Source organism: Lepidochelys kempii, chromosome 14 (genome assembly GCF_965140265.1).
Source record: "Lepidochelys kempii isolate rLepKem1 chromosome 14, rLepKem1.hap2, whole genome shotgun sequence".
In the NCBI taxonomy this organism is placed as follows: Eukaryota; Metazoa; Chordata; order Testudines; family Cheloniidae; genus Lepidochelys; species Lepidochelys kempii.
In genome coordinates, this window is record NC_133269.1 from 23,208,682 (window position 1) to 23,235,465 (window position 26,784).

The 26,784-nt window shown below is 47.6% G+C and overlaps 1 protein-coding gene across 4 annotated transcripts in view; it reads left to right on the forward strand.

The window, feature by feature from the left end:
* Positions 1-943: 943 nt before the first annotated feature.
* Positions 944-26,784, forward strand: part of PIK3R5 (phosphoinositide-3-kinase regulatory subunit 5) — a 96,212-nt gene continuing 70,371 nt past the window's right edge. For all 4 annotated transcript variants that reach the window (XR_012154766.1, XM_073310451.1, XM_073310444.1 and 1 more), the window contains exon 1: positions 944-1,084. The gene's annotated coding sequence lies outside the window, so the exon portion shown is untranslated. The remainder of the gene's footprint in view (positions 1,085-26,784) is intronic.

Here is a 26,784-nt window from a genome sequence, read left to right on the forward strand (position 1 = left end):
TATGGGGGTAGATGGGTCTGGGGACAGACAGATAGAGCGGTGTGTATGAGGACAGATGTGGCTGGGGACAGACAGACAGAGCGGTGTGTATGGGGGTAGATGTGGCTGGGGACAGACAGACAGAGCGGTGTGTATGGGGGTAGATGTGGCTGGGGACAGACAGACAGAGCGGTGTGTATGGGGGTAGATGTGGCTGGGGACAGACAGACAGAGCGGTGTGTATGGGGGTAGATGGGTCTGGGGACAGACAGACAGAGCGGTGTGTATGAGGACAGATGTGGCTGGGGACAGACAGACAGAGCGGTGTGTATGAGGATAGATGTGTATGAGGACAGACAGAAGGATCAGCGTGTATGGGGGTAGATGGGTCTGGGGACAGACAGATAGAGCGGTGTGTATGGGGGTAGATGGGTCTGGGGACAGACAGATAGAGCGGTGTGTATGAGGACAGATGTGGCTGGGGACAGACAGACAGAGCGGTGTGTATGGGGGTAGATGGGTCTGGGGACAGACAGACAGAGCGGTGTGTATGGGGGTAGATGGGTCTGGGGACAGACAGACAGAGCGGTGTGTATGGGGGTAGATGGGTCTGGGGACAGACAGATAGAGCGGTGTGTATGAGGACAGATGTGGCTGGGGACAGACAGACAGAGCGGTGTGTATGGGGGTAGATGGGTCTGGGGACAGACAGACAGAGCGGTGTGTATGGGGGTAGATGGGTCTGGGGACAGACAGACAGAGCGGTGTGTATGAGGACAGATGTGGCTGGGGACAGACAGACACGGGTGTTCTCTCTCCCCAGCGCTGGCTGCTTGACGCCCCGTGCCATGCAGTGCCGGTCCGGGCTCGGCTGCGCTGCAGGGCAGAGGCAGAGGCAGCCGCTCAGCCCCGCCCCGCCCGCGGCCCGCCCCCGCCCAGCGCGTCCCGGTCCCTCGCTGGTGCAGCCCAGCGGCGGCTACGTTGCCTCGGCTCCATCCCGGCCATGGAAGCGGCTCGCTGCGGAGACCCAGCCCGGCGCCGCGGGCTGTAGCGCTGCCGCGGGACCCAGGATGGGCAGTGAGCCCCGGCGGGAGCTGCCCTGCAGGTGGGTGAGCGGAGCCCGGCTGGGGCTGGACGCCGGGGGGCGAGCGGAGGCCGGCTGGCCGAGCCGGGCTGCAGGGGGGCGGCTGGGGCATCGGTGGGGCTGGCGTCCCGGCAGGGCGGCGGGACCCGGGGGCCCCGAGCGGGGAGGCAGCAGCTGCCCCTGCCCGGGCATTTCCCCTCAGCCCGGATGCGGATGGGTGCTGCCCACCCCCGAGCCTGTTAGCACCCTGCCGCCGGGCCGAGGGCGCCGTGCGTGGGGTGGGGTCTGACTCCAGGGCTGGGTGAGGTCTCGCCTGTTGACAGGAGCGATGGGGAAAGGCCCCGGGTGGTGCGATACAGAGGTGAGTCATTTCTGAAGCTTGTTTTTCTACCGGAGCCTGGGTGGGTGTGAAAAGTTCCTGGGCTGTTTATGGGCCATCCCAGGTGTGGGACCCGGTTTGGGGGGGATGTCCCAGCTCAGCCCTGCTGGCGGGCGGGGAAATTCCAGGGGCTCTCCAGCCTGTCATTGCAGTGGCTGGATTTTTGAGCCTCTGTCTCTGCTGCCCCAGGTGGGAGAGCAAGCAGTGACCTGCTCCCCCCACTGCAGGAGGATGTTAAACAGTGGCCTGTTATGGCAGGATTGAATGCACTGGCTCTCCCAGGCCTGGAGTCCTGGAAATAACTGGAGAGGATTTGGGACCACATGCTTTCGATCAGTCCTAATCCATGTGTGATTTGTGAGAGGGGAGCCGCCTTCCCCTCCGAAGCAGCAGGGATTGAGAGGAGATGGGGGTAGGCACTAACGTGGAGACAGAATCCATCAAAAAACGTCACATAGGGAATGGAATGTGGTTTTGGACTCTGCCCAGATGGACACAGGAGTAAATCATACTCCTAGGAACATAGAATCTAGAAGCAGACAAGACCCACCAGGTCTTTTACATGCACGTGGCTCTCAGTTTGGGATTGTTCCCTGAGGAGCTTCATCCAATCTAGTGTAAATCTGGGCACCGTCCCTTCACCTTTCTCTGCGGCAGGAATTCCCCCAGTCGAATGGAGACCAATGAGCCGCTCTCCTTTAGTGCGTCAATCTCCCATCCCTAGTTAAACTTCACCGCAAGGATCATTTTGCTATGCAGCTGCAACTGGCTGGAGCTTGGATCCAGGCTAGTGCCCGTTTTGCTCTCGCTTGTCCTGACCACCTCCGAGAAAGGCTTAATGCAGATGTTATAAAGGAGGGAAAAGACTCAGTTGATTGAACTAGCTGCAGCGTACGAGATATACAGAAACAACCTCTCAGGCGTTATCTGCACTAGCATGTTTGTTCAAACTGCACACTATTACTAGCACTTGTTCAGCTTCACTGGCTGATTGTCTGTAGCACTGTGTCCCACTGTCACTACCAGCAGTCATGGTGCAACAGCAAGAGATGAAAGTTGGGGTTGCCTGCATTGCTGTGTCATGGTTTCTCTGGTAGTGCTAAGCAGCAACAGTGTTATTGTTCAGTAGTGAGTTTTTTAAATAATATGTTTGTATATTCTGCAAGCTTCTATTTAGGAAAATGAAAAATGCCATAAAAAACATTTTTGGGGGAAAAGACACTATTTCAGTCTTTCACTTTTTTATAGTAATACTGAGGTGGCTCTGAAAACTGGTGCAGAAATTTGAATTCTAACAATTCCAGAGCACGAAGCAGATGTGTGAATTTCAGATCAGAGTTTGTAATGAGAAATTTGGAAGGGAGGAGGATAAAAGGTAAAAATATAAAGGAGATTTATATTTGGCGCCTTCCGAGCCACATATGATAATCTTCAGAAGTTTGAGAGCTGGGCACACCTGCCAGGGCTCAGAGCTTCTGAAGCCACGAGCCCTGACAGGTGCCTCCTATGGGGCTGAAGCCCCCTAGACTCCCCTCCCTGCTGGGCAGAAGCCCCTCTCCCCTCCATCCCCCCTTGCCCAGGAGTGCTCAAATTACAGCCAGCTGGATAAGTATAGCTCCTGGATCTGTGCTATACAATCCATAGGTGCCCTGCTCTTTATGACGGAGGAGAAGTGGTGTGGAATCACAACAGGTCCAAGCGTGCAATGCTCTATCTTGGTCCAAGTGTTCAGGCCCCTTTGTATGCCTGGCTACGCAGCCTCCATGGATTGTGCCTGTGAATTAAAGATGAAGGCAGCTGCTATCTGCGTCACTTCATGTAAACTTGATGCAGCCTTTGGGCTCCTGGTGAGATGCCAGCGCAGCCTGTCAGTTGGGCAGAGTTTGGACATCCCTGATGTGATGGGAGGGGACAGCAAACACGTTGGAGCAGGGTCCTGAAGTTCTTAGCAAGCAACCAAAGAGAGAGGCTACATGGCAGGCAGGGACAGAAGCAAAACGAAACTATGTTGTGGCTTCTTCTACTTAACTTTATAAATAAAAATTCATGTTATGTGATGAAAAAGAAGAACTGAATCTAGATGAAAGCGTCAGAGGAAAATTACCACACTCTGCTCTCAGAAGAGCCTGGCTTTAACAAGTGCAGCGGAGTGCTTGCGGCTTTGAATAAACGAGCAAACTCTGTAGCTGTAATTGCACCACCGGTGTAGCTCCGCTCGTGGAAGAAACACTGTGGACACTAGCGTAGACAAGACTGGGTCATCTTTGTCGTTGTGTCAGCTCAGTGACAGGAGTGCTTGCAGCGTTTGTATGGTACAGCCACAGATCAAGTGGGGCTAGGTTTCAACTTCTATATTTATTTAATAAAGTGGACATTTACCTGCCCCTAATGTGCGGGGTGAATAATTTATATCTTGGGGTTTTCCTTGTAAACTTTCAAGTGGATGCCCAGACGTGGGACGATGTGCAAGGCATATTGGGGCAAGCCCTGCAAGAGCATTTTCAAGTGTGTGCCTGGAGCAGTGTAAATTCTGTTGACTTTTAAGCTCTGGTCCTCTTCAAATGCTTCAGAGCTCTGTTTTTCCATTATCTGGAATAGGTGCGAGGATTGGATCAGGTTCCTTTAGAAACAGGGGCTCCCCCACTGGCTTAGCTCCACGGGTTGATGTGTGTTTTTCATCGCTAGCTGAAACTTTGATGCCCAGTTGTGTGGTTTATAGAGCTGTTTAGCTGGGGAGATTTCAGGGTTGGACATTTCGTCCTGATGGTTCTGGTAAATAGTACTGCTCATTGATACAGTTGCTGATCTCCTGCTTTTTCTTCTCTCTTTAAGAAGATTACCTCTCCCCTTCCTCAGGAGGCCCTGGATGGTGGTGATCTTCCATTGCCAAACAGAGTCCATCAATGCCACTCTTAGCTTGATGTGCAGCACTCCTTCCCCATCCAGGAACTGAGAAAACTCTCTTTGCAGCCCTGACATCCTTTACTAGCCCAGTGACTGAGGGGGCTGGGCCTGGGGCTCTTAAATGTACGAAAGTGTGAATCCCCAGGCTGCTCTACTAGGTACTTCCTGAAACCACACCAAGTAACATGCAGTTCATGGTTGCTGCAGGGCTGTGTGGTTTTGGTCAGTATGCTTCTGCATTGCGCACTGAGCTGCTGCTCAGGTGAATGGGCGGTAGTTAGCAGGATTCTTGCCTTGCGTACTGCGCACGCCACGCAATAGTGAAATGCTTAAAGATACACAAGGGCTGTTGCACGGGCAACTTGGTGTCATCGTCGTGCTGTGCTGTTGCCCCCTCTGTGAGGTGTCCCAGTAGGGTGGACACGACCTTCCCTCTCCTGGTCACGGGCCTAGTTGGTGGGGAAAAATCCATTTTTATTGTCCTTCTGGGGAGGAGAGCAAATGCAGTTTCCAAACTCACTTCCCGTTATAGACACCAAAAGGGGGCTTTTGTGTGTTGATGATCTTGTCTTTGGCTGCCAATTAACCCAGCATGAGAACTTGTCTCCCTAATGATGCTTCCATGGGACTCCTTGGGTGTTTTAATTGCAAAGATTTGAGCAGCTAGCAAGCGATGAACATGGAACGTACGCTGTGCAGTAGCTAAAAGACACAGTTCTTTGGCAAGCCTTCATTAGGAAATAAGGACGCTGGCAGGAATGCTTCTGAGATGCAATTTTCTTAATGAAAGCTACTGAATAGGGAGCCTCATGGGGAAGAACAGGCTCTTGCAGGGCGCTGCCAATTGCGCCTCTGTAGTGTTAATTTTGTATTTCCTCTTCATTGTTTCTAATACCCTCTTGGAAGCTTGCAGATAAACACTTTGTTTTCCTACTAATTGTGTCCTGTTTGGCAAGTAGTGGTTATAACACATGTTTTTTGGACTACATGAACTCCTAGGTTGTTAGTCTTTGATTTCAGGCTTTGCCATTTAAAAGGCAGCTTACATTTGCAGTAAGATGATCCCTATCATTAATATCACCATCTCTCAATGATCTCCCCATAGAGATTTGACAGGCAAAAGCATGGCTGACTTTTAAAATATATTTATGAGAACTGTAGCTGGAGCTTTCATGTGTGAAATTGATGCAGTACCCCTGTGAAAAGTGGTTTTGTAAAAAATGGATGGTCATGTTTGTGTCTTGATTGTTTTTGTGCCCTGTGTGCTACATTTTCAAGAAAGGTGGCTTATCTAAATGACAGCCCTGAAGTCTCTCCCAGAATCTGAGAGTTAAGCTGGGTTCTGCCTTTCATGCCTCATGACCTGTAATAAAGATTCAAATTCTTCTCTGGGGCAGTTGGGCAACCTCACTGTTTGCATTGCATGCACACCTGTAACTAATTGGTTAGCTATGCTCCAGTTACAGGGATGATCAATTTATGCACAAGAAGGAATAAACTCCAGCATGGTCTTTCTTTCCCAGTTGTGCTGGTTCTGCAGGGGAACAAGGGGTAAAAGCAGAACACGTGTATTTTTGCCACTAACGAGGGCATATGTCATATTTTTGAGTTAAATAGGAAAACAGCATATGTTACTTGGCTAACTACTTATAGGCTATCCTCACTGTAGATCCACAGAGGGAAAGCTCTGTTGAAATGCTGCTGTCTGTTTGACACAGTTCTCAGCTGTCCTTGTATTAGGAAGGATGTAACTTTCTTCCAGTTTTCCGTATCTTTTTTTTAATTTTTATTTTTTGATCAAACATGCTTCTCCCAAAGTTCTTTCTTTCTAACTGGTATCTTGATGAGTTTGTACATCCCTTAACCTATTCCTTCAGCCACTGATGGTGTGTCTATTTAAACCATATCCTTGAGTCAGAGGCTATGCCACAAACAAGTTCTCATCCTTTCAGGTGGCATTTCCTTTTTCTCATTGTTTCTGGCAATCTGTATAAGTGAACCTGCACATGTGTTTCTTCACTAGCAGTGCCTTTGTGTTGCTAAACTTGGCAAATAATGGCTCAGTGTGAACTGAGGAAGACTGAGCTCCTTAATACAAGAGGGAGCATGATCTATTTAGGTAATGAAGTTGCAGTTCTTGGGTTAAGATAGGACTGCAATTCTGATTGAACATATTATAGCACTATAAATCTTGCCTTTTTAACACAAGGAGGCTGCCATCCTGCATTGGATCTGTGCAAATGGACCCTGCACAGAATGCTCTAGACATTATGTAGGGCTCTCTTTGGGACTGGCCACGTAGATCCAGTTGAAAGATCGGGCTTAAATTGCTGCTGAGACACTCGAGAGTCCATAGGAGATTCTCTACCAGGTTAAATTCATTTTAAGGTGGATCCAGTCTGGGTCGCTATTGTTGCTGGGTGAAAGGCAAAAGAAACAGTAGTCTGAAGAAACTACAGGGGCACAGTGGGCTCCAAATAACTTGTTGAACACAGCATGCGGGGCCCAGTTACTCAGACACACGGCAGCTCTGGCTGAGTTTTTTTTTTAGTAGAAGATAGTGGGCTCACTAACTATTGATATCAGTTTGGAGTAGGTAGTAACCCTTTAAATAAAGTACCTTTTATAAAAGTTTTGGGAGTGCTGGTGGTGACTGCAAAAATAGGTAACATCGCAGTCCCTAAAATTCCTCCCCTACAGCGAACTATTTAGTGAGCCTATTCAGCCTCCCATCACCCCTGTGAGATAGGGAAATGCTGTTATCCCCACTGTACAGATGAGGGACTTTGGCAAAAGAGAGACTTAAGGGTATCTCTATGCTGCAATCAGAGGTGTGACTGCAGCACGCGTGCGTGTACCTGAGCCAGCTTGGCTCTAGCTAGCTCCACTGACCATAGCAAGGAAGCTGCGGCCGCATGGGCTGCATAAGCCCATCCAGGACTCTGGGTGTGTACTCAAGCAGCTGGCTCATGTTGCTACAGCTTCACTGCTGTTGTTACTTGAGCTAGCTAGATCAAAGGTAGCCTGGGTATGTCTACATGTGCTGCAGTCACACCTCTGGCTGCAGTGGAGACAGAACCGAAGTGGCTTGGCCAGGTCACGCAGGAAGCCTGTAACAGAAGAGGGAACTGAACCCAGGTCTGGCAAGTCCTAGCACCCTGGGACATCCTTCCTCTCTTCAGGTGTGTGCTGGGATCTGCTCGTCTAGAAGACATTGCAGGACTGGAGCTTTGGTGGATAAATATGTTTCATTCCCTAGCTGCTCCTTGTATTATGATAATGTACAATCCAAGAAAGCAGACCTGGGCTTGTGTAGACTCCTTTTATTCTTGTATTCTCTTGTTCCAGAGAATGCTGAAGGTGAGACACAGAGAATTCCTTGATTCTTTTGGTATTGTGGAACTGGCTTGCATGGGTGGGTAACTGGATGGATGTTGGACATTAAAACCCATCCCATCTTTAGAAATTAGCAAGACCATGCTAACCCTAGCCCAGCTCCAGGTCAGAAGGTGGAGTGGTCTTCAGCTGCAGCCTGGAGAGATGTTGCTGTCAGATCCATAGTTGCAGTTGCATGCAATTTTGCAGGATAAATTGGGTTTAAACCCCTTTGTGAGCCATGAAAACAAATGTGGATCAGAATCACACTTTTACTCTGTGCTGGGGGAACTTCTGAAAAATGTCTCACTGTTGCTAACAGTGGCTTAGCCAAAGGTCAGTAGTGATAGGAACCCTAGCATAGATGAGGTTTCGGCTTTTGACATGGCTTTCAGTACCACTCAGTTTAACCTTGCTAGGAGCAAATCTAAATGATTGAGAACAATGAGGTCAGCAGCTGAAACAGTGTCCGTATTACCAATTAGGGCTCCCTCTCAGTGGGAAATGTTTACGCAAAGGGAGTTTTAGAAACAGGGCCTTAGGGTAAAGATTTAATTTGTTTTTTGTTTGTTTTTTTGGTTTTCTATTCCGTTTCAAGCAAATCTGTTTAGTACCTTAGGAGTTAAAAAACAACATTCAGGAACATTAGGGCTGGGGTTTTTTCCTGACCCTTCTGTCCTGCAGTGTCTTTGTTTCACCACTAGAAAACTTAAGCAGACACAAATTGCATTTGTAAGCTAGTTTTTAAAAATAACTCTATTGGGCAAAGTCATCACTCCATATTCGTATATGGAATTCACCAAAAAGAGGCAATGCAGAGTAGTGGGTAGAGCACTGGCACATGGGAGACATGGATTCTATTCCCCACCCCACTATGTGATGTTGGGCAAGTCATTTAACTGTCCTCTATTTTTTACCATCTGACCTCCTTGTCTGTCTTGTCCTTTTAGACTGTAGTCTCTTTGGGACAGGGAATGTCTCTTATTATACATATGTACAGTACCCAGCACAATGGGGCCCTGATCTCAACTGGGTCTCGAGGTGCAAACAGTACAGCCAATTGGCAGGAAGGGAAATGACTTACCATGTTATCTTTTATGTGCAAATCTCTGGGGCTTTTAAGACAGGAGCACTTTGGAGAGAGAAATGAAGCTGGATGGCCAGTGGAGCAGTGAGATAATGGGAGGGGGATGATTACATGGTATTGCAGTATCACTGTATTCACTTATTCCTGGTACAAACCTACATGATGGGACCACCCACATGTACCTTTCACATGTTAAAACTCTGGTTTTCCCTTAATGCTCTGTCCTGGTGGAGCTGTTGCCATGTGTCCTTTCTTCTGCCCTCTCCTTTTATCTTTCCTTTGTGGCTGCTGTGGGTATCCATTCATGACTCCTTGAGGCTGGGCAGAACTTGGGCATGTGGCTGGGCACAGTGCCACAAGTGCAGGGAAGCAAAGCTTGATCCAGGGGAGCTTGCTTTCTGAGCCTGTCCCCCAGGGGAGCTGCTTCTGGGCTGGATGTTTTGAGGCCATCATGGGAAGTAGCTTCATGGGCAGTGGGTTATAATAGGACAGGGAAGGCTAAGCCTTCCCTAGTGCAACCACCGCCAGACACCTGGGCCGTGTGGCCACGCCTCTTCCCCTCCCTGCTCTGCCCCTTCCACAAGTCCCCCAGGGCCCGCTTCTGCTGCCTGCCTGCCTGGTAACTTTTCCTCCACTACACCACCCCTCCTGCCCAGAGATCACCGCTGCATTCCTCCTTTCCCCTGCTGGGGCAGGGTGTGTGAAGGGGGACGCAGCGAGCCAGTGGTGGATGGGGGTGCCTGGTGGGGGAATGAGGAGGTGGGTGGGAGAGGGGTCTCACGGTGGCTGGGGGGGTGAGGAGGGACCAGGCGAGTGCGGGGGTCTCTTGGTGGGACATGGCAAGTGGGGAGGGGACAGGGGTAGAGACGAGGTTGGAAGAGGTGGGGCAGGGAGCTAGCCTTCCCTAGGGGAAGCTTCACCTACCACCAATGAGTAGCTTGTTGGTATAGGCATATAATTCTTACCCAGTATTTGAGAGTGGTTCTGGGTTCAAATCCCCGACAAGCCTTTTCAAATGCCAGTTATTGTCTTGTGCCTTCAAGATAGGCTCTAGTTCGAACAAGAGTTATTTCAGAGAAGGTCTGTTGCCTGTGTTTAAACAGGAGCTCAGGCTAGATGGTTGCAGTGGTCCCTTAGACTCTATGGGTAGTGCTTCTGGATTTAGACTTCATGAATGGGTTTGGGTCACTTTTTAAACATTTTCCCAGTAGGTCTGGGGCAGGCTCAGGGTCCTGCAGTGTTCCCCGTCCCCGCTGCTCATGCTCCCCAGGTTAGGGAGTGTTGCTTTAGCAGGATAAGAAGCTAGGTTTTACAAAAGTGTCCAGGTGCTTTATATCAGGGGGTAGCCGTGTTAGCCTGTATCCACAAAAACAACAAGGAGTCTCGTGGCACCTTAAAGACTAACAGATTTATTTGAGCATAAGCTTTTGTGGGTAAAAACCCCACTTCTTCAGATGCATGGAGTGAAAATTACAGATGCAGACATAAATATACTGGCACATGAAGAGAAGGGAGTTACCTCACAAGTGGAGAACCAGTGTTGACAGGGCCAATTCGATCAGGGTGCTTTATAACTTCCTTAACAATTCTTCCCTTTCCTCTGCCCTGTGAATAGCAATGGTGGAGTTTCCATTGCGTGCCAGTGACGGAATGCTCAATCCTACAAGTGAAACTATCAAACCCCACCGCTATCTCAAGTTAAATCTTCCTCAGGCTTGATACTGAAGTTGTAGTTGAGAGTATCATACCAAATGAAACTAAGCTTCACTGTTATGATAAAGGCTGAGGTGGGTTTCTTTTTTTGTAATTGATGCCAGGAACATGTGCATTTTCTCTCTGAAAAGTGACTATGTACTGACCTTTATGTAATCATCGAGTTAGATACGTGTTTGTGTTTGGAGTCATTTCTGCTGTGAGGAAAACAAGCTGCCGCCCTCCCCAGTTAGCCTGGCATATCACACACCGCAATGGAGGAGTGAACTGGATTGTGTTCAGCAGGATGGTTACTGAGTTCAGTTATATCTGTGCAACTCCATAAAAGGCAGTGGGACTGCTCAGGTATTACTGAGAGCAATCTTTGTGAGGACAGGTGTTGCCAAGGACACATCTTATACTATGTGACTTTTTATTACCAGTGAAGATGCTTGAGAAAGGAAGAAATCAGCTTGAATCTCCGATCCTAGGCTTAATCTGCAGGACTGACCGTTAAAACATCTTTTGATTTGTAAATTGAGCACAGTTGATCTAGAATTACTGGGCAATGAGAAACAAGGAGCACCATGATGTTGTTTTTAGAAAGTTAATTTTCAGAGTTGAGCTGCACTTCAGAAAGAATAATTCCCAGCATATAGTGGTAGCTTTTAAGTAACCATAGATGAGACCTGTTAGGTCATAGTTTTTAAATTTCTTGAGCAATAGGGTTCCATAGTTTCCTTTGGGAACTTATTTCAGAGACTAATAGATCTCCTTATTAAGATGTTAGAATGTTATGTGTATGCTATGAATCAATCTAAAGAGCTGAGATGTCTTTTTCTGACTGCCCTAAATTTTTGACACTTGTAACAGTTGGAAGGAATCCTCTAATAAAGTAACATGGGAGGGAATACCTGTTTCCTAGAAATGATGACTTGAATTCAGAGCTGGGGAGAAAAACATATGTCCATTCTGCATTTAGCTGCTTTCTGACAAGATGCATGGTTTTTTGTTTTTGTTTTTATAAACAGTGAGTGCATCTCCCATTTGAAGACTGCTCTGCGTTGCCTGTCTGGGAGATTAGCATGTGACATATCTTGATTTTTAGTAAGGCTTTTGACACAGTCCCACATGACATTCTCATAAGCAAACAAGGGAAATGTGATCTAGATGAAATTACTGTAATGTGGGAGCAACACTAGTTGGAAAAAAAAACTTACTTGAGGAGTAGTTATCAATAGCTTGCTGTCAAACAGGGAGGATGTATCTTGTGAGGTCCAACAGGGGTCAGTCTTGAGCTCAATATTTTCATTTCCACTTATAAAATGTATGGATGACACCAAGCTGGGAGAGGTTGGAAGCTCTTTGGAGGACAAGATTAGGACTCAAAACAGGCTGGATATATTGGAGAGTTGGTTTGAAATGAACAAGAAGAAATTCAGTAAAGACAAATGCAAAGTACTACTTTTAGGAAGTGCAAAGAACTACATATAGGAAGGAAAAATCAAGTCCCCAAATACGAAATAGGGAATAACTGGCTGGACGGAGTAGCACTGCTGAAGAGGATCTGGAGGTTATAGTGGATCACAAATGTATTATGGTATGATGCAGTTGCGAAAAAAGCTAATGTTCTGGGGTATATTAATAGGCGTGTCGTATGTAAGACATGGGAGGTAATTGTCCCTCTCCTCTTGGCACTAGTGAGGGCTTAGCTGGAGTACTGTATCCAGGATTGGGCACACACTTTAGGAAAGATGAGGACAAATTGAAGAGAGTCCAGGGGAGAGCAACAAAAAATGATAAAAGGTTTAGAAACCCTGACATCTGAGGAAAAGTTAAAACAACTGGGCATGTTTAGTCTGGAGAAAAGAAGACTGAGAAGGGAACCTGATAAGTCTTCAGATATGTTCTGGGCTGTTATAAAGAGGATGATGTTCTCCATGTCCACAGAAGGTAGGAGAAGAAGTAATGGGTTTAATCTGCAGCAAGGAAGATTTTGGTTAAATATTAGGAAAAACTGTCTATCTCTAAGGGTAGCTAAGCTCTGGAATAGGCTCTGAGGGAGGCTGTGGAACCCCCATCACTGGAGGTTTTTAAGAACAGGCTGGACAAGCACCTGTCAGGGATGCTCTAGGTTTACATGTTCTTGCCTCAGTGCAGATGGACAGACTAGAGTAGGGGTTCTCCATCTTTTTTTTCTCCCTGTGGGCCCCCCCCCAACATGCTTTAAAAGCTCCAGGGCCTGGCAGAGGAGCCTCAGGGGGTTCAGGGCTCTGATTTTTCTTCCTGAAACCAGCTGGGGGCTGTGGACCCCCGGTTGAGAACTGCTGGACAAGATGACCCCTCCAGGTTCCTTCCAGACCAACATTTCTATGCTTCTATGTGGGATAGTTTACGCGGAGGAGAGTCTTGGAGGAGGATTTGGTCTGGTGGGCAAAGTACAGATTTGTTGCAGTCTGTGCTGGAGATGACTTGGTGGGACAAAATTAGCATCATTCTTTCTCAGCATGATCAAAATCCTCCTTCGTCATTTTAGAGGGGTTGGGAGTGGAATTCCCCCCTATCTTTCTGTACATCAAAAACAAAAATAGAGCTTGCCCTGTGACAGCGCTAATACCAAGAAAGATGTTTTAAAAATAAGCCTGGAGGAAGTGATAGTTTGCACATCTCCTTTCCAACCATTCTGCAAACAGTTCTGTCCTGTCAGTACCACATTGTGTTGATTCCCCAAAGACTGCATGCAGATGTAGTCGCCCCATCTCAAAAAAGATATATTGGAAAAGGGTCGGAAAAGGGCAACAAAAATGATTAGGGGTATGGAATGGCTTTTGTATGAGGGGAGATTAATAAGACGGACTTTTCAGCTTGGAAAAGAGACGACTAAGGGGGGATATGATAGAGGTCTATAAAATCATGACTGGTATGGAGAAAGTAAATAAGGAAGTGTTATTTACTCCTTCTTATAACACAAGAACTAGGGGTCACCAAATGAAATTAATAGGCAGCAGGTTTAAAACAAACAAAAGAAAGTATTTCTTCACACAACGGACAGTCAGCCTGTGGAACTCTTTGCCAGAGGATGTTGTGAAGGCCAAGACTATAACAGGGTTAAAAAAAGAACTAGATAAATTCAAGGAGGATAGGTCCATCAATGGCTGTTAGCCAGGATGGGCAGGGGTGGTGTCCCTAGCCTCTGTTTGCCAGAAGCTGGGAGTGGGCGACAGGGGGTGGATCACTTGATGATTACCTGTTCTGTTCATTTCCTCTGGGGCACCTGGCATTGGCCACTGTCGGAAGACAGGACACTAGGCTAGAGAGACCTTTGGTCTGATCCAGTATGGCTGTTCTTATGTTCTTGCTGCTGGCATCTAAAGCTAGACCTGCTCTCTGTGAAATCTCATCATTCATGCTGCTTAGTTATTGTGGGGAGGATGTCTGCAGATACAGCTCCCCCCAATGTTCCTATGTGCCCCTCCCAGGGGGCTGTGAGGTGGGGATCGAGCAGTAATACCAAGTGCTCCGTGCATCCAGGTCACTTTCCCGACCTGGGCTGTGCTGTGAGGCGAAAATCAGGAGCTGCTGCTCTCTGCCCTCCCCTTACACAGTCAGGTGGAGAAAGTGACTGGGATGCAGGGAGCCCTGATATGGCTCCTCACTCCCCGCTCCCTCACAGCCCCTAGTGGGGACTTGGAGGAGCAGCATTGGAGAGGGTGAATGAGCAACAATGCTAGCTGCTCCATGCATCCAGGTTTGTTTCCCCAAGTGGGCATGGGGGTGCAGGGGTTCAGGGCAAAGGGGGCACAGTGCAGGGGATGGAACACAGGATGGGGCAGAGGTTAGGGGTGCAGGGGGCACAGTGTAGGGGTTAGGAGTGAAGGGGGGCAGGGATTGGGGTAAATGGGGACAGGTGGGAGGGGGTTGGGTGCAGGTGGGGAGTGCAGGAATTAGGGGTGGAGGGGGCAGAGTGCAGTGGTTAGGGGCACAGGAAGGGAGTGCAGGGAGCATAGTGTAGAGGTGAGGGGGCAGGGATTAGGGGCACAGTGCAGGGGCTAGGAATGCAGAAGGGGTGACCAGAGTTAGGGGTGCAGTAGGGGGGCACAGGGGTTGGGGAACCTGAGGAGTCCACAGGTGGCAGGGGCAATGGGGGGGAACCACACCCATGGGGGCGAGGGGCACAAAAATACAAGTTTACCCAGGACACCGTTTTCCCTAAGGCTGGCCCTGAGGGATAATACTGAGCAAGTCCGAAGAGTTGTAACGTAAATTACCATCACTGGGGAAAACATGCCTTGACACAGAGAGGTGGGGACAAATTGTGAGAGCAGCAAGGACCTCCGTGGCCTATAGAGCCAGGGGGCAAGTCATACGTATCACTAGATTTCTGAAAGTGATTTTTTTAAAAGATCTGAGTTTAACTCATTGTATTCCCATAAAACTGCTCTCATTTTATCTGCAGCGAATTCAAACATATCTGTTCAATAATTAGAGAGATTTATGCCACACTCTCTAGATCGTTGTGATAACATCACGTAAGTTCCTGTGTTTCACAGCCTGCTCTGTCAATTGGCTCTGTGGGTAAGCTCCGCCCATCAGCATGATTTCTGCGTCTCTAGTAACTTGCCAAGTTGGAGTAGGGGGAGGAGATCAAAGGAGGGCAAAGCTGAATTGACCGGCGTAAACATGTGATTCGGGTGGGTGGGCAGAGGGCTGGGGAGGTTGGGCCCAGTAAAACTGTAACTGCCCTGCGTTTGGGGTGTTAGTTATGAATGGTGGAAAGGGCTTTAAGGGGGTGGAAAGGGCTTTCAGAACAGCTTTGTGCTGTTCTAAAGGGTGTGAGCGAGCATGCCCGAAACCAAAAGCAGAAGTCTAGAGTGGGAAGCTGTCTTGGGGGGATAAGAGGGGGAAAGTCACAGACCATACACAGCTCCCGACCCCTGCTCATGTTAAATGCCGTCCTGGTTTGTTCACTGCTTGATTTGCCCCTTCTTCTCCCACCATCTGCACACATCGTGAAAGGGAAAACCTGTCCCTGATGACTAGCGACCTGCCAGGACCAATGCCACACAGTGCATTGCTGGCCTAGCATGTTACAAGTACAAGGATCTCCTAGACACCACCAAATACCCCTTCATCCACTGCTCCCACCGTGTGGTTCTGTCATGCACCAATTCCCCATCAATTTAATATTGGGTACCCTGACGGTACCTAGCACCTGGGCATCTGGGTGCCAGGCAACCAGTGAGAAGCACTGATCCCACAAAGGGCTGGGCTTGTGTAGCATTCCCTTTCCCCAGGGATGTTTTCATGTATCCTTCCCTTGAGAGGAGAGATCCTCCCCCTCTTATGGCGTTTCCTCTCTTCTCTCCTGTTTGTCCCCACGTGGGTCTGTCGGAAGGAGATGTTGTTTCGAGAGAGGGGGGAATGTCTCTGTCAGACAGTTGTGTCAGTTTAATCTCCTCTGGAGGGGGTTTTGTAGCTAGGGGCCCTCTGCTGAGAATACAGCTGTTGCATCTCCAGCTCCCCTCCTCCAAAATGTGGGGGTTCTAGCCCCATTCCCTCCTTCACACATGTAGGGTTCCAGCCCCACTTCCCCTGCCCTCCAGCCCCTCTTGGCCCCTTCCAATTTCTTCCTCCAAAATGAAAAATATACACTGGTGGCCCAAAGGCTCTGTCTGCAAGGAGGGCACCACGACCCCCGGAGCAGCTCTGCAGGTAAGAAACCCCACGGTGAGGTGCCAGCCCCACTACCCAGCTCTGCTACACAGACTGTTCACTTTGGAAAGGCTCGTGCTACTGTGATAGCACCTCTTGCATCAGCTGTGCCATGCGGCTATGAAAGGCCCCAGGGGCCAGTCTCTGCTTTTTGATGTCTGGTGCAAACCCAGAGCTATTCCATGGAAGTAAAATCCCTTTGTTATTAAAGCAGGGGATTACCCCAGGTGTAACTGAGAGCAGAGTCTGGCCCCAGAACTGGAGTAGGATGCACTTTTCTTCTGACCCTTCCAGCTCAGTAGCTGCATTGCAAACAGAAATCTTTATCTCTGACTTTCAGTTCAGTCTTTAGGGGAGGCATCCTGTCCCACTTCTGAAGGGACTAAAAGCCTGAGAGCAAACTTCAGTGACTACTGAGTCTAATCAACAGAATTATAATGCGAATGCTTCTGTCCATTTTATACTAGTGGTTTTTCTCTGAAATAACTAAAATGGTGCTGTGGTCACATTTCGCTAACTTTTGGTGCAACCCCACCTGCCTATCTCTAAACTTTCCCACCAAGAAGCAAATGTAAGCTGTTCTGTGAGGTCAGGGTTATAGTCTTAATAGCTTGGAGAGGTACTTAAAACAAGAGCAAAGTAGTACCCTGTTGCCCGTACAGCCCTTGGGGAACTGAGTGAATTAGAGGGTTGGGGTATATTGAGCCTCTCTTTTTGATTCAGACCCTGCTTGTCATTGGCAATCTTAATGGTAGCCTCAATGGAGGTGTCAAGGATCGAATTAAAGATTGGACTACCTTTCTTTTCTAGAGAGGCTGGGTTGGGTGCTTGTATAAGTAGGGGCATAGCGAGCAGATCGAGGGACGTGATCGTTCCCCTCTATTTGACATTGGTGAGGCCTCATCTGGAGTACTGTGTCCAGTTTTGGGCCCCACACTACAAGAAGGATGTGGATAAATTGGAGAGAGTCCAGCGAAGGGCAACAAAAATGATTAGGGGTCTAGAACATGACTTATGAGGAGAGGCTGAGGGAGCTGGGATTGTTTAGCCTGCAGAAGAGAAGAATGAGGGGGGATTTGGTAGCTGCTTTCAACTACCTGAAAGGGGGTTCCAAAGAGGATGGCTCTAGACTGTTCTCAATGGTAGCAGATGACAGAATGAGGAGTAATGGTCTCAAGTTGCAGTGGGGGAGGTTTAGATTGGATATTAGGAAAAACTTTTTCACTAAGAGGGTGGTGAAACACTGGAATGCGTTACCTAGGGAGGTGGTAGAATCTCCTTCCTTAGAGGTTTTTAAGGTCAGGCTTGACAAAGCCCTGGCTGGGATGATTTAACTGGGAATTGGTCCTGCTTCAAGCAGGGGGTTGGACTAGATGACCTTCAGGGGTCCCTTCCAACCCTGATATTCTATGATTCTATGAATAGCAGTAGATTGGTGTAACTTCATTGGGTTATATTGATTTATATCCATTGAAGATATGGGGCGAAATTCTGGTCTTATTGAAGTCTACAGGAGTTTGCCATTGAGTTCAGTGGAGCTAGGATTTCACCTATGGCCTGGTGTCTCCAGGGTATACATCTATGATGGGGCCCATGGGGAGATGAAGTCCGTGCTGCCTGTTCTGCATCTGTTGGACTTTGTCAACCAGGATTGTCAATCCAGAACCTTTCATCAGCCCTAACGTCATATTTAATTTGGAATTTACTCACTCTTTAGTTTTGGCTACACTGTCAATCATCTAATGTAAGTTGTCCATGAAATGTCTATTAAAAATTGACTCTGAGTGACACGAGGCTATAGAGTCATTCCAACTCTTTCTCTGGCCTAAGTAATATTTAGGTGTGCTATTGTTTAATTAAAATGGAACAACTTCAATAGGAGAGCTTTAGGGAGCCCCGCATCAGAATTATTTTGTAGCCTCGTGGCTGGGGCACTCACCTGAGAGGTGGCAGATCCCTGATTAAATCCCTTCTCCCCTTCAGGTTCTGTTGGGACTTGAACCTGGGGTCTCCTCCAGCCTGATGAGTACCCTGTCCACTAGGCTAAAGGTTATAAGGGAGGGCCTCCCCAATCCTCCCCAGCTTTTTTGTGTGTACTCGTCTGAGGGGCTCGATCGGGTAGCCGTGCTCACAGGCTGCCTGCTGGATGGGGCCTCCACATGCAACTTAGGCAGCCGAACGCCTGTCTATCTGAGCATGTGAAGTACTGTGGGGATTAGTTGGGAGACAGGTGCCCAGGTGCCTAGAGGGAGGCTGCTGTGTGCATGTCGAGGGGGAAAACTTAGGTGCTGAGTGAGTGTAGGCACCTACAGGTTTAGCCGGCAGCTGAGAGGAGTTTGTGGTTTGTAGTGTTGATGTACCTTCATGGATCCCACCCTAAGTGATTTGCCAGAGGTCCCAGAGAGAGCCTGTAACAGAGCAGGAAATCGAACCTGGGTCTCCCAAGACCTAGGGTGACTCCCTGAGCACTGGACCATCTTTGCTCCCTAAATATCTTGCATCATATCCTTACACTTCACTATGTTCTGGCTGTGGTGGGATGGCAGGTGCCCTTATGTAGCCGTAGCACCAGTCCTGGAGAACTCAGAACAGATGTTAACAGCTTCCCAGCCAATTTTAACTGCACTCATGGGGCATTGGGTGACAATATATGATGCATAGTGTATATTAGATAACTGGCTCCCAGGACATTCAGGGCTTTAAAGATTTTTCACCAGCACCTTGACTGGTGCCCAGAAATGAACAGGAAGCCTTTGCAGAGACTTTAGCATAGATGGTGAGAATCTAGGGGCATTCATGGGTCCAGAAGAAGACGAAAGCTGTAAACCACTGTGGTAAAAGGTGTATGTATATGCCCACAATAGATAATGTAGATGCAGCTGTGACCCTTCAAACTGACTCCCTACCAACAAGCAGTACTCCTTAAACCATCTGGGTTGAGCTGTAAAGAGTTCACTTACATCTGGATTCTTATCTTGGTCAGGCACTCAGTGAGTGAGTAGTGACACCAGAGCCTGGGTAGCCGAAAAAGATGCATAAAGCTGGCTGCCAGCATATGGGTGACCATGCAGTCCATAGTTATTTATCATCTCCTGTAATGGCTTCACGTACACATTGAACAGAGGGGAGGTCACAAAATGGAACCCTGCAGAACCTCAAATTGGGGGCTTCTTGGGGTGGAAAGAGCCCACTGGGGAGCCACTCGGTCCATCTTGGAAGATCCATCTTATTCAGTGGGAACAAATGTTTCAAAACAGGCTCCTCAGAATATCAGACAAAGGTGTAACAGGATCCAATGGCTGGAAGTTGAGGCTAGACATTTCAGACTGGAACTAAGGCATACATTTTTAACGGTGGGTGGAACTAACCATTGGAACAATTTACTAAGGGCTGGGTGGATTCTCCATCACTGGCAATTTTAAAATCCAGATGGGATGTTTTTCTAAAAGAGCTGCTCTAGAATGATTATGGGGGACTTCTATGGCCTATGTCATACAGGAGGTCAGACTAGATGATCACTTGGCCTTGGAATCTCTGAATCTGTTTATGAATCAAAGGCTAATAAAAGCTGCATATATCCTTACCTTTGTCTGCTGTTGGTAGCTCGTAAGCAGTTATTGATATCAATGCCATCTACCCTCCTGATACTGATATGGGTCAAGAAAATGCCTCTCAAACTTTACCCAAAGAAGGGAGTGTCAAGACAGGGCATTGGCATCATGGCAGGGTCATTAAAGATGGCTTCTTGAGCAAGGGTCTTACTGTAGCTTATGTAAGTGGGACTTGCCGTCACAGGGACACACTTATCAGTAATAGACACCTAATATCTCCACTGGCCTTAATCAGCCATGAAGAACTGGCTCCATCACCCAGGGGGTCAGATGCACACTTTCAATTCTGAGAGACTACATGTATCAGTCGTCAGAGTATGTGGAGCCATTGCAACTGAAATACAGATTAATACTAATACGTAACACTAGCAATTTCATGTACAGGCACAGAAGCCTTCGGATGTTAACAAGACCACTTTGGCCTTTTCCTTCAGCAGCCCTCAGATCCACAATTAGATTTGTTTCAGAAGTGCCAGATGATTGTTCTGAAAAGCTGGAAGTGTGTTTCCAGTGATAATGGAGGTGAAGCGGACTGTGTTCTCAGCATGTTCCTTGGGCATCCCGAACTCAGTGATAAAACCTTTGTTCCGCACCATGTATTCTGTACAGGTGGCAGGGACAGAAAATAAGTGTGCTGTGGGGAGGTGAGAGATCTGCCTGACTTAAGGCATTTTTTATGAGAACTCCTAACTTTCTAGCATCTTCAGTCCACGGGCAGATTCTCACACTTCCCAATTATGCAGTAGACTAAACAGGGTGTGAATTACAGGCATAGGTCTTTTGGCCTGTTGCTTGCTAATTAATACACTGTAATTCCCACACTGAAGAGTCATAGGGTGATTAGGAAATATTACCTCTAAAAATATTTAGACATGTTAATCTGGTGATGAAGCTACAACAGTAAATTCAAAGCCCCAGGGAATATTTTGTGAATCAAACCTGACACAAAGCTCTTCTATAAAAAGGTTTCTTCTTGACGAATCCCCTTAGCAGGTTGGAGAGCAAGAAATTTTCCCTAGTAGGTACAGGGAATCTACCCATCTGACTTTTTCGGACCTAAGCGATTATGGTTGTGACGAAAGCCTTCTCAGTGTTACTGAGGCAGTGATACCTGCCTGAGTCTGCAGATAGCCTGAAACAGCAGCGAGACCTGAACTCTCTGCAAATCCTGGCCTCAGTGCATAGGCTGAGCAGAAGGACTGTGCCCTGGGGAATTCCTCTGGGTGTGGAGATAGAAAGAGTCTTTTCTTTAGGACACCTTATGGCAGCCAATCTGCAACTGCTACTCTGATGTCAAGGTTGTAATAGCCTCTGCAGGGAAGGTGGTGGATCCCCAGTCCCCACTGCAACATGCAGGGAGCAAGGGGAAGCTGGATTTCTCTTAGTGCAAGGAGGGGATGTCCTTTGACTTCTTGGCTCTCCAAAACGTGCCCTATCTCTGTGTGGTGCAACTACACTGATTCTATAAGGGTGGGAGTATCAATGGCTGTGGAGGAGGGATGGCATTTGTGTACATTGGGTGTTGGCTGTGAATCTCCTCTCCCCCTGTTTCTGTATCGGTTTCATTCTCCAAGCTTCTGCCAACCTTTGACATGTTCCCTTGCCCCCCTTAAATCCTGCATCCCCTTTGGTAGCGAGTTGGATAATTCTCTTGGTGAGTAACCAGCTGGGTGATTTGCCTTTGCGATAATGTGGTTATTTCTTGGCTCTGAATAACTTGTGTGTGGTTTATTTTTCTCTCGAGTACTCACACACGCACTCTCTCTACATTTCCTGGTACTGTACAGACTAGACCAAAGTCCTTAGCTGTCAGTGACCACACGGATCAGCTGCATAGTGCGAAGGGATGCCATACGTGCATCTCAGCACTGGGAGGAGGGTGAAGTCATAGCCCAGAATAGGAAACTGCAGCAAAACTTCCTTCTGAATCCAGAGCGCTTCCCCTTTGGGGTGATCATACGAGAAGGTGAAGTAAGAGGATCTCTTCAGAAAATGCAGAAGTGTAGGATGCTGGTGGAAACCATCTTTAGCTAATGGGAGCTTCCTCTTCAGGCCCCAAAGCATTTGGGCCTTGGTACATGTGTTTATGAGGATGGATTCAGCCACACAGCTTGTGGCTTCCTCTTCAGACAGGAAGTCTATCGGTGTAAAATGAAAGATGCTGAGAGGAACTGGCTGTTTTCTCTGAAGAGTCTCTTTCCATCATGCTGTTGTGGCGACTGCTGGGAATTATTGGGAAAGCTCCTCATCTGCCACTTAACTGTGTCCTGAGTTGAAGTCTAGTCTGCTGTAGAGCGTAAACTCTTCAAGTTTATTCTGGACCCAAAATGGCAGCTCAGGTTGTGTCCACTGTTTCTCTTCTCCCTTGTCAAGGGGAGAGGGAGCGAATTGGCAGACCGCTGTTGCGCTACTTAGGATATCAACAATTTGTTCATCATTGTTGCAACGGGGGAAAAGGCTGACATGTCAGGATTTCTTTTGTTGGAGTTTTCTTTGATGTAATTTGATTACTCAACTCTACGTTTTCTGAGCAGCAGATAAAAACAACACAGGGAAGTAGCATATGCAAATACATATCTGAAGCCAGAACATTCCAGATATGTGAGTGACATACCCAAAGTCACACAGCCAGTCATTGTCAAAACCAAGATTAGAACTTGGGTTTACTGATTCTGTAAGGTTTTTGTATGGTTTTCCACCCCAGCACAATGGAGCCGATGTGATGCATAAGGTACATAGAAATGTAGGGCTGGAAGGGACCTCAAGAAGTCATCAAGTCCGGCCTCTTGTACTGAGGCAGAACCAGGTAAACCTAGGCCATCACTGAGAGGTATTTGGCCAACCTGTCCTTAAATCTCCAGTGACAGGGATTCCACAACCTCCCTTGGAAGCCTGGTCCAGAGTTTACCTGCTCTTATTGTTAGAAAGTTTTACCTAGTATCTAATCTAAGGCTTTGTCTACATTAGCATTTTTTTGGTCAGGATATGAAACCCACTTCCCCCTCCCCCTCTCCAACTGGACACAAATTTCACTGACAAAAGCACCGATGTGGACAGTGCTATGTTGGTGGGTGAGTGTCATGTAGTGTCATGCTTTGCCCTTATCTTTATTGAATTTCATCTTGTTGAATTCAGACCAGTTCTCCGATTTGTCAAAGTCACTTTGAATCCTGTCCTCCAAAGTGCTTGCAACCCCCCGCCCAGCTTTGTATCATCATCAAATTTTATAAGCATGCTCTCCATCCCATTATCCCAGTCATTAATGAAAATATTGAATAGTATCAGATGCAGAAAAGACCCTTGTGGGACCCCACTAGACACACCCTCCCAGTTTGGCAGTGAACAATGGATAACTAGTCATTAAGTACAGTCTTTCAACAGTTGTGCACCCGCTTTATAGTAAGTTCATCCAGACCACATTTCCCTAGTTTCATTATGAGAATGTCATGTGGGACAGTGTCAAAAGCCTTACTAAAATCAAGATATATCTATGATTTATATCATATCATATATATATGGAGCCATATTGGCCTCTTACTAGTCTTCCTGTCTTTCCTTTCCATCTGGATAGTTGGTAGTTCTGCATTTAATATTGTCTCCTTGAGAAACTGCCAGCTCTCCTGAACACCTTTTTCCCTTTGATTTTCTTACCTGCCCGCTGTCTGAGGCCATTGAAGCCTGCTTTATTTGAAGTCCATTTTCCTTATTCTGCTCCTCACTCCTTCCTTTCCTAAGAATCATGACATGTATCTTCATCAAAACTGCCTTCCATCTTCAGATTCACAAGCAGTTACTGACCGTTGGCCAGAATCAAGTCTAAAATGGCTGTTAGCCTGGTTACTTCCTCGACCTTCAGAACCCAACGGTTGTCCCCAACTTTTTGTCATGGGAAAATTGAGACACAGATGCAGTAAATGAGTTCCCTCAGGGTGAGACTGAGGATTGGATTTGGCCTTGGAGTCCAGAGTTCCAGGTTTGATAGTGACTTGTTGTGTCAATTGTGGGATGACAATGCTTACCTGCCCAGCAGCACCCTGTGTGCAAACATTGTCTTTAGAGCACCAAGGATTAAATTTAAGAGCCTTCTTTTTTGTTCTATTAAGTGCCTCCTGCAGCTTGGAGGAAGAGAGCATGTCCCTGCCTAGTCATCAGTCATCCCTTCTTGTTTCCTGGCTCTGTCTCCATCCACAGAGCTGGGAGGGGTGTGACATACTATGGGTGTGTACAAAGGGGAAGAGAGACCTGGAGGGCCTGGGGAGGAGGAAGCATTTCCTAGAACTAGCAGGTGCAGTCACAAAGGAACTTTTAGCTAGGCAGGGTGGTGTGGGGACCAGGAGATCCAGGTTCTATTCACAGTTCTGCCACTGTCCTGTTGTGAGGCCCTGGGCAAGTCACTTCCCCACTCTGTGCCTCTGTTTCCTCTTCCAGCCTTCATCTTGCTCTATTGCGACTGTAAGCACTTTGGGGTAGAGAGTCTCTCCCTGTGGCCAGGTTCATACTGAAAACTTTTGCTGGCCTATCCACACCAGTCGGGGCTGTGATGAGCTGCAGCTACATTGCTGTTCCAGCCTCCTGTATTAAACTGGCAAAATTGCACTTTTGCTGGTATAGTTTATTTCACTTGAGGGAGCTGACATAAGCGATACCACTATCAACTGTGTCCCCAGTAGCAGCAGTTGGCCAGTATAGTGTACTGGCATAGTTATACCAGCAAAGCCTTCCAAACAAGTCTTCCAAGTCCTGATGTCTGTACACTGCCTAGCACAATGGGGCCCTGATCTCGGCTGGAACCTCCAGAGACTGCTGTAATCCATATAATAGTAATAGATTTCAAGGTATCAGTTCTCTCACTGCTGAATATTCTCAGCTCAGTCGATGTTAAAACACTCTAGATTGGAGCCAATCCAGAAGAATTTTCAGCTTGATTTTTCCAAGTTCCTAATTTCAAAGCCATTGGTTTACTTTTGTTCAGTTGCTCCTCTTGTAGATTTCATGAGGTTTAAATACCAAGCCAAGACTTCAGGTTACAGCCCCTGAATCTCGCTGTCTGTGATAAACTCCAGTATGGTACTGTTGTATCAACTGACAAACTATCCCTCCACTTGAATTCGGGACTCCATCCCACTGTGTTTGTAAAGTTCAGCCTAATATTACCATGTCCTGTCTCTTGAGGGCTTAATTTCCCAGCCATATTGTTGTGTTAATTATAATGTTTTGTGCAGATCACAGACAGAGTTCCTGTAGAGGATGATGAGGGTTGCAAAGTGGCAGAGTAAGGATCTGTCTCTGTCTATCTAGGTTAGGGATCTCAAATTTGAATCACCAGGAGGGCCACATGAAGACTAGTCCATTGGCCCGAGGACGGCATCACTGACACCCTCTGCCCCCGGCCCTGCCCCCACTCCACCCCTTCCATGAGGCCCTGCCTCTTCCCAGCCCTTCTACGCCCCTATTCCAACCCCTTCCCCAAATCCCTGTCCCTGCCCCGCCTCTTCTCCACCTCCTCCCCTGAGCACGTGGCTCCCCACTCCTCCCCCCTGGAAAGCGCTAAGCGCCTGGAGGTAGGCAGAAGAGCAGGGATGCGGTGTGCTGCGGGGAGTGGGGGGAGGGGAGCTTGGCGGCCTGCAGGAAATAACTCCGGGAAGGTGGGGGCACGGGGAGCTTGGCGGGCCGCAGGAAATAACCCAGCGGGCCGCGTGTTTGAGACCCTTGATCTAGGTACTTATATGGGCCCTATCACTACAGTATCTGAGCATCTAACAAACACTGAATTTAGCCTCATATGCTCCCAGGAAAGTATCTTTGACATTAATGTTCAGATGAGGAGTCGGGGCCAAGGGAAGTAAGTAACTCACCCAAGGTCAAACAGGTAGTCCAAGGCAGAGGTAGATTTGAACCCGGATCTTCTGAGTCCCAGCCCAGAGCAATAACCACACCACACCACCATCCTTTCCCTTGAAGAAGGCATTGTAACCATAATGCTGCATTCCGGTATTTTCAAACTTTAAGAGCAATTGTGAATGTCCTGCCTTTGGTGTTTTCTACTCCATGCATCTGATGAAGTGGTTTATAGCCCACAAAAGCTTATGCCCAAATAAATTTGTTAGTCTCTAAGGTGCCACAAGGACTCCTTGTTGTTTTTGCTGATACAGACTAACACGGCTACCACTCTGAAACCTGCCTTTGGCAGGCTTTCTTTAACCAACAACTTTCTGTACAAAATTAGGATCTTAATGCTACTTTTAAAGCAAGTCCTTTTTTCCCGTCACAGTTTGCATTTTGTTCGCTCCCCAGCCACAAGCAAAATGCAGCTGAACTGGGGTGCTGTGCCTATGATCTTGCCCACTTTAGCACAGCTTTATATAAGAGATAAGCAGATTTATGTGCTTGTGTTTTTAAAACACTAATCTGTTTTGTTTTTTCTAATTTTTTGCTGTTCCTGCGTGCTCTGTGCCAGGTTCCTAGCTCCCTTGGCTGGAGTTGAGGCCAGCCCATTGTCACAGCTAAATCTTTTATTTATCTATTTGGCAATAGTGGGCAAAATAGCTAGCAAACGAATTAAACTTTTCATTGCTCGTGAATTAGATTTCCCAAGCGGAAATGCGCAATCTCCAGGGGCAGGATCCTCAGCTGTTCCAAGTTGGGATAGCTCTGTGGACTTCAGGGGACCTGCTCTGTTTTACACCAGCTCAGGATCTGACCTTAGATAGCTTTGCTTTCTTGGTTGAAGTGATCTGAGCTCTTTTGTGCATTTGAGTGTTTAACCTAATTACGCTACTTTAAAGCTTCAGTCACTGGTGTATACTGCTTCTGAGGTACCCCTGACAGGATGTCTTGGTTAAAACAAGTGGTTCTTGTGGGTTAGAAAAAACCTCTATGAAATATAGTTTGTTTGTCTTTTTTAAAAGAAGCTTTCAACAGATGCACCCTGCTCCTGTTAAGGTCAAAGCAGGGTCTTTAT